The sequence below is a fragment of the Salvelinus sp. IW2-2015 genome, linkage group LG8 (assembly GCF_002910315.2).
Source record: "Salvelinus sp. IW2-2015 linkage group LG8, ASM291031v2, whole genome shotgun sequence".
NCBI classification, from domain to species: Eukaryota; Metazoa; Chordata; class Actinopteri; order Salmoniformes; family Salmonidae; genus Salvelinus; species Salvelinus sp. IW2-2015.
Genome location: NC_036848.1, coordinates 9,635,263 through 9,643,609, shown reverse-complemented (window position 1 = coordinate 9,643,609; position 8,347 = coordinate 9,635,263). Strand labels below are relative to the sequence as shown.

General features: G+C 45.2%; 1 pseudogene; it reads left to right on the top strand.

The window, feature by feature from the left end:
* LOC111967114 (glutamine--fructose-6-phosphate aminotransferase [isomerizing] 2-like) overlaps positions 1–8,294 on the top strand; it is a 62,588-nt pseudogene extending 54,294 nt beyond the window's left edge.
* The last annotated feature ends 53 nt before the right edge of the window (positions 8,295–8,347 follow it).

The window sequence follows — 8,347 nt, the reverse complement described above, 5'->3', positions numbered from 1 at the left end:
CGGGCTGCGGCGTTCTGGATGAGTTGTAGGGGTTTAATGGCACAGCAGGGAGCCCAGCAACAGCGAGTTGCAGTAATCCAGACGGGAGATGACAAGTGCCTGGATTAGGACCTGCGCCGCTTCCTGCGTGAGGCAGGGTCGTACTCTGCGAATGTTGTAGAGCATGAACCTACAGGAACGGGTCACCGCCTTGATGTTAGTTGAGAACGACAGGGTGTTGTCCAGGATCACGCCAAGGTTCTTAGCACTCTGGGAGGAGGACACAATGGAGTTGTCAATCGTGATGGCGAGATCATGGAACGGGCAGTCCTTCCCCGGGAGGAAGAGCAGCTCCGTCTTGCCAAGGTTCAGCTTGAGGTGGTGATCCGTCATCCACACTGATATGTCGCCAGACATGCAGAGATGCGATTCACCACCTGGTTATCAGAGGGGGAAATAATTGAGGGGCATAATTGAGTAATAATTAATCAACGTTAGCATATTTATTTACAGGCCTCCTTTTAAGACTCCATAGTTTTTCATCTGTAGGTGCCACAAAGAAAACATGTATGTCATATGAGGCTTTACTGGTTGCTCTGTAATATGATTAGTATTTAGATTTTCAAATTATTATAATTTTTTTACATTCATTTATGAATATAGAAAAAAAAAGTTTAAAAAAATATATATTTATTTATTTATTTCACCTTTATTTAACCAGGTAGGCTAGTTGAGAACAAGTTCTCATTTGCAACTGCAACCTGGCCAAGATAAAGCAAAGCAGTGCAACACAAACAACAACACAGAGTTACACATGGAAAAACAAACATGCAGTCAATAATACAGTAGAAAAATCTATATGCAGCATGTGCAAATGAGGTAGGATAAGAGAGGTAAGGCAACAAATAGGCCATGGTGGCGAAGTAATTACAATATAGCAATTAATCACTGGAATGGTAGGATGTGCAGACATAAATGTGCAAGTTGAGATACTGGGGTGCAAAGGAGCAAGATGAATAAATAAATAAATACAGTATGGGGATGAGGTAGATTGGATGGGCTATTTACAGATGAGCTATGTACAGGTGCAGTGATCTGTGAGCTGCTCTGACAGCTGGTGCTTAAAGCTAGTGAGGGAGGTAAGAGTCTCCAGCTTCAGAGATTTTTGCAGTTCGTTCCAGTCATTGGCAGCAGAGAACTGGAAGGAGAGGCGGCCAAAGGAAGAATTGGCTTTGGGAGTGACCAGTGAGATATGCCTGCTGGAGCGCCTGCTACCGGTTGGGTGCTGCTTATGGTGACCAGTGAGCTGAGATAAGGCGGGGCTTTACCTAGCAGAGACTTGTAGATGACCTGGAGCCAGTGGGTTTGGCGACGATTATATGGCGAGGGCCAGCCAACGAGATCATACAGGTCGCAGTGGTGGGTAGTATATGGGGCTTTGGTGACAAAACGGATGGCACTTGTGATAGACTGCATCCAATTTGTTGAGTAGAGTGCCATATAGAATGACACATTAACACTATAAACCAGCTCAGTGAAACATGAATATTGAAAATATATCAATTTCTGATTTGGCAAATTTTTTCACTATGTTGTTGAATATAATATACTCTATGGGCATATCAACGTTCCAGAGTGGGATCTCTTTCTTGTGTTAAAGTTATGGTACATTTTATATAGACAAACATCGTTGTCAATGTAACCAATCACAGTCCCCCTTTCACTTGTATCATTTCACATCCTGAAAATCACCAGCAGGGGGCGACCATTTTGAATCCATTTTCACATTCACTCTGTTGGTAATACTTCCAAATTGGACCATAACTCTAAAAGTAGCAGAAATCCCACTCTGGAACTTTGATATGCTTGTTTCTCTCCTGAACTTACTTTTGTCGTCAACATATAGTGATGTAAAGAGGCTCCATAGTTACCCTACCTCCTTGGACTAAATGTGAATGCTGATGATCTCCCCTCCTGTCCTGTCTTGTTCTCAGTGATCCTGGGAGGGCTGAAGGACCACCTGAAGGAGATCAAACGCTGCAGACGCCTCATCATGATTGGCTGTGGAACCAGCTTCCACGCTGCCGTGGCTGTAAGTGAACCAACCAGAAGTGTGATTGAGGAAGAGGAGGAGAAAGAAAAGATGATGACCATTGTAATTATGATAAGGATGAGTCTCTCTCTCTCTCTCTTTCTCTGTGTCTCTCTTTTCTCTCTCTCCAGACCAGACAGATTCTGGAGGAGCTGACAGAGCTTCCTGTCATGGTGGAACTGGCTAGTGACTTCCTGGACCGCAACACACCCGTCTTTAGAGACGACGTCTGCTTCTACATCAGCCAATCAGGTAATTCCTCAGAGCGATTCATCTGCTACACATTTTTGTTTTGCTGGTGTTTCATAAAACTCCCTCTCTCTGGTGGAGACTGGATGTTCTAATAGAGAGAACTCTCTCTCTCTCTGCTGGAGACTGGGTGTTCTAATAGAGAGAACTCTCTGGTGGAGACTGGATGTTCTAATAGAGAGAACTCTCTGGTGGAGACTGGATGTTCTAATAGAGAGAACTCTCTCTCTCTCTGCTGGAGACTGGATGTTCTAATAGAGAGAACTCTCTCTCTCTCTGCTGGAGACTGGATGTTCTAATAAGAGAACTCTCTGGTGGAGACTGGATGTTCTAATAGAGAAAACTCTCTCTGCTGAGACTGGATGTTCTAATAGAGAGAACTCTCTCTCTCTGCTGGAGACTGGATGTTCTAATAGAGAGAACTCTCTCTCTCTGGTGGAGACTGGATGTTCAAATTAGAGAGAACTCTCTCTCTGGTGGAGACTGGATGTTCTAATAGAGAGAAACTCTCTCTCTGGTGGAGACTGGATGTTCTAATAGAGAGAACTCTCTCTGCGTGGAGACTGGATGTTCAAATAGAGAGAAGTCTCTCTGGTGGAGACTGGATGTTCTAATAGAGAGAAGTCTCTCTGCTGGAGACTGGATGTTCTTAATACAGAGAACTCTCTCTCTCTGGTGGAGACTAGATGTTCTACTAGAGAGAACTCTCTCTCTCTCTGCTGGAGACTAGATGTTTCTAATAGAGAGAACTCTGGTGGAAACTGGATGTTCTAATACAGAGAACTCTCTCTCTGGTGGAGACTGGATGTTCTAATAGAGAGAAACTCTCTTGGTGGAGACTGGATGTTCTAATAGAGAGAACTCTCTCTGCTGGAGACTGGATGTTCTAATAGAGAGAACTCTCTCTTGCTGGAGACTGGATGTTCTAATAGAGAGAACTCTCTCTGGTGGAGACTGGATGTTCTAATAGAGAGAACTCTCTCTGCTGGAGACTGGATGTTCTAATAGAGAGAACTCTTCTGGTGGAGACTGGATGTTCTAATAGAGAGAACTCTCTGGGAGACTGGATGTTCTAATAGAGGAAACTATCTCTCTCTGCTGGAGACTGGATGTTGTAATAGAGAGAACTATCTCTCTCTGCTGGAGACTGGACGTTCTAATAGAGAGAACTCTCTCTCTGCTGGAGACTGGCGTTCTAATAGAGAGAACTCTCTCTCTCTCTGGTGGAGACTGGATGTTCTAATAGAGAGAACTCTCTGGTGGAGACTGGATGTTCTAATAGAGAGAACGCTCTCTCTCTCTGGTGGAGACTGGACGTTCTAATAGAGAGAAGTCTCTCTGGTGGAGACTGGATGTTCTAATAGAGAAAACTCTCTTCTCTCTGCTGGAGACTGGATGTTCTAATAGAGAGAACTCTCTCTCTGGTGGGACTGGATGTTCTAATAGAGAGAACTCTCTCTCTCTCTGGTGGAGACTGGATGTTCTATAGAGAAAACTCTTCTCTCTCCTGCTGGAGACCGGATGTTCTAATAGAGAGAACTCTCTGGTGGAGACATGACGTTCTAATAGAGAGAACTCTCTCTCTGGTGGAGACTAGATGTTCTAATGAGAGAAGTCTCTCTGGTTGAGACTGGATGTTCTAATAGAGAGAACTCTCTTGGGAGACTGGACGTTCTAATAGAGAGAACTCTCTCTCTCTCTGGTGGAGACTGGACGTTCTAATAGAGAAAACTCTCTGGTGGAGACTGAGGTTCTAATAGAGAGAAGTGTCTCTGCTGGAGACTGGATGTTCTAATAGGGGAAAAGGCTGGTATGTGTACTGTGGGTAATCTGTTGAGTAAGGGAGAATTCTACTGTGTTTTGCTGGTATGAATGATGACACTCCTTGTTATCTCCCTCTTTCCCCCCTCAGGTGAGACAGCAGACACTCTGATGGCTCTGAGGTACTGTAAGGATAGAGGAGCTTTGACCGTGGGGTCACCAACACAGTGGGCTCCTCCATCTCCAGAGACACAGACTGTGGGGTGCACATCAACGCCGGTCCAGAGATCGGGTGGCCAGCACCAAGGCCTACACCAGCCAGTTTGTGGCTCTCATCATGTTTGGGTCTGATGATGAGTGAGGACAGGATCTCCCTGCAGCCGAGGAGGCTGGAGATCATCAATGGACTCAGGATTCTCCCAGGTGAGTTCCTATATTTAAAGCCATGTAGAATGACACATTAACACTATAAACCAGCTCAGTGAAACAAAACTGCGTCTATGACCATCACACACTATGATCAATAGATTACTGCCAGGTGTTACAAAATGGATGAATGAGAGTGAACCAAACCCTCTCTCCCTCCTCCTTTCTCCCTCGCACTCTCTGTCTCTCCCTCGCACTCTCTGTGTCTCTCTCTTCTCCCTCTCTCCCTCCTCCTTTCTCTCTCCCTCGCCCTCTCTGTCTCTCTCTCTTCTCTCTCTCTCAGACATGATCAAGAAGGTTCTGACTCTGGATAATAAGATCAAGTCCATAGCAGATGAGCTATATCAGCAGAAGTCTCTGCTGGTCATGGGACGAGGCTTCAACTACGCCACCTGTCTGGAGGGGGCACTGGTAAGGACAGATCTACAATCAGCTTAACCACCCCAAATCCTGACCCTGAACCATTATAGGAAACTTGCCAAACTGACGTTAAATCAGTTTCTAGGGGCAATGTTTTGCTTTTACTCCTATTTTTCACTCCTTTATATATCATTAAACATCTCACTCTATATTCACATGCCTGTTTATCTATATGAATTATAGACTATTGATTATGTTATGTCACTGATTGATTCTTCCCGTACAGAAAATCAAGGAAATCACGTACATGCATTCAGAGGGCATCCTGGCTGGGGAGCTGAAGCACGGTCCTCTGGCTCTGATTGACAAGCACATGCCGGTCATCATGATCATCATGAAAGACGCCTGCTACACCAAGTGTCAGAACGCTCTGCAGCAGGTCACAGCCAGATCGGTACGTCACATTCCTCACTCACATCACATATTCAAATGCACGTAGACACAACTTAAATACCCACCTCGTATGCACACCCATGACTTAACTGACTCGCGTGCAGTACACAGGCAAATACTAATAACACACACACAGCCTCATTATCAAAAGCTTTGAATAATGAATTCCAATGAATTGATCGATATACTTCTGTAAACCGCTCTGTCTTTCTCTCCTTCCCGTTCAGGGGCGGCCGATTATCTGTGTTGCCAGGACGACCAGGAGATGTCTGAAAATGCGTATAAGACCATTGAGCTGCCTCACACAGTGGACTGTCTCCAGGGCATCCTCAGTGTCATCCCTCTGCAGCTCCTGTCCTTCCACCTGGCCGTGCTGCGGGGATACGACGTGAGTCTACCACCACCTGCTCTTTCCTTATGGACTTTAATTACCTAGTATTCAATATGTTTTATTTCAATTTCATTACTAAAAGCATCAAAATCAACGGTTACAAGTACACACCAAATCAACTAGCCATACACCAGTGGCGGTCGGYGCCGTTTAAGATGAGGGAGGACCATTCTTTTTTTCTATTACAGCATATTGGATGACTGTCATTTATATTCCAGTCACCCAGCTCAATGTAACATTGATAGGTTTAGGCTGCTACATGATACAACATTTTTTCCTGTACCTATCATGAGGTTGCTACAACCTAGCCTATGAAGGAAAGTTTACAARGTAGGCGCGCAGGTCGAGAGAAATTTTAATAATCCAGGTGACAGACACATTCAATACCGCCTTGCACAATTTTGCCTYCATCTAGCTGATCTAGGGTGTAATCATTAGTCCAACAGAAACAAGAGTTTCTATTGGACAAATTCAGGTATGTTTAACCCCGTGTTGTTCCATATGCTTCCGTTTAAGAAACGTTTTTCAACAGACTTTCCAAGCCAAAACCTTTCCAAGCCAAAACCTTCATATCATAACCGCAAACCGCTATACACAGCCTACATCATTATTAGCTATTAGCTAATGTTAGCTAATGTCATAGACAACATAGCTACTAGAACTAAAARGTTAGTAAACCCGCTACAATCATGCAGTACAGTGTACAGTCAACAGCAAGCAGTTTKGCAGATACACTGGCGGGCCCTGGTGGCAATAAATGAATAAAACCAAAAGCTTACCTTGACTTGGAAGAAATGCAATGTTGGATAGCCATAGCCAGCTAGCTAACATATGTTTGAGTATGCTAAACTAGCTAGCTGCATTTGGTAGCTAAGTGAAAGTGAAAGAAAATATGGAATATAGCTAGCTCTCTCTCTATCTCAAACTGTTCAACTARTGTCTTTCCCTCTCTTTGAGTGAACTACTGACAACAAGTTATGCACGGCAATGCTAGCTAGCTGTAGCTTATGTTTTCAGTAGTAGATTCATTCTCTGATCCTTTGATTGGATGGACAACATGTCAGTTCATGCAAGAGCTCTGATAGTTTGGAGGACGTCCTCCAGAAGTTGTCATAATTACTGTATAAGTCTATGGAAGGGGGTGAGAACCATGAGCCTCCTGGGTTTTGTATTGAAGTTAATGTACCCAGAGGAGGCCGGAAACTACTGTAGATGACCTCCGGCTACACCATGGTGTTACCCTACAGAGTGCTGTTGAGGCTACTGTAGATGACCTCCGGCTACACCATGGTGTTACCGACCTCCGGCTACACCATGGTGTTACCCTACAGAGTGCTGTTGAGGCTACTGTAGATGACCTCCGGCTACACCATGGTGTTACCCTACAGAGTGCTGTTGAGGCTACTGTAGATGACCTCCGGCTACACCATGGTGTTACCCTACAGAGTGCTGTTGAGGCTACTGTAGATGACCTCCGGCTACACCATGGTGTTACCCTACAGAGTGCTGTTGAGGCTACTGTAGATGACCTCCGGCTACACCATGGTGTTACCCTACAGAGTGCTGTTGAGTACTGTAGATGACCTCCGGCTACACCATGGTGTTACCCTACAGAGTGCTGTTGAGGCTACTGTAGATGACCTCCGGCTACACCATGGTTTACCCTACAGAGTGCTGTTGAGGCTACTGTAGATGACCTCCGGCTACACCATGGTGTTACCCTACAGAGTGCTGTTGAGGCTACTGTAGATGACCTCCGGCTACACCATGGTGTTACCCTACAGAGTGCTGTTGAGGCTACTGTAGATGACCTCCGGCTACACCATGGTGTTACCCTACAGAGTGCTGTTGAGGCTACTGTAGATGACTCCGGCTACACCATGGTGTTACCCTACAGAGTGCTGTTGAGGCTACTGTAGATGACATCCGGCTACACCATGGTGTTACCCTACAGAGTGCTGTTGAGGCTACTGTAGATGACATCCGGCTACACCATGGTGTTACCCTACAGAGTGCTGTTGAGGCTACTGTAGATGACCTCCGGCTACACCATGGTGTTACCCTACAGAGTGCTGTTGAGGCTACTGTAGATGACCTCCGGCTACACCATGGTGTTACCCTACAGAGTGCTGTGAGGCTACTGTAGATGACCTCCGGCTACACCATGGTGTTACCCTACAGAGTGCTGTTGAGGCTACTTTAGACCTTCATTGCAAAAGTCGTGAATATATTTAGTATAGTTTTATCTCAAAATCAACTTTTTTAATGTTTCACTATTTTTATTTTTACGAGGAGCCTCCACTGCCATATACCTATGCTGTATGTGTACGTAGTCTTGTGTCCTTTACTCATCAGTATTGATCTGATTTAATGGCTGTCTCTCTCTGGTTGCAGGTGGACTGTCCCAGGAACCTGGCCAAGTCTGTCACTGTGGAGTAATAGCAGACAGACAGACAGGAGGCAGTAGAGACCATAACACTGCTTTGCCTCTGTTCAAGAGAGAGACTGAGTGGAGGCGTACACATCACAAGTGCAATGTGTGTGTGTGTGTGTGTGTGTGTGTGTGTGTGTGTGTGTGTGTGTGATGTGTGTGTGTGTGTGTGTGTGTGTGTGTGTGTGGTGTGTGTGTGTGTGTG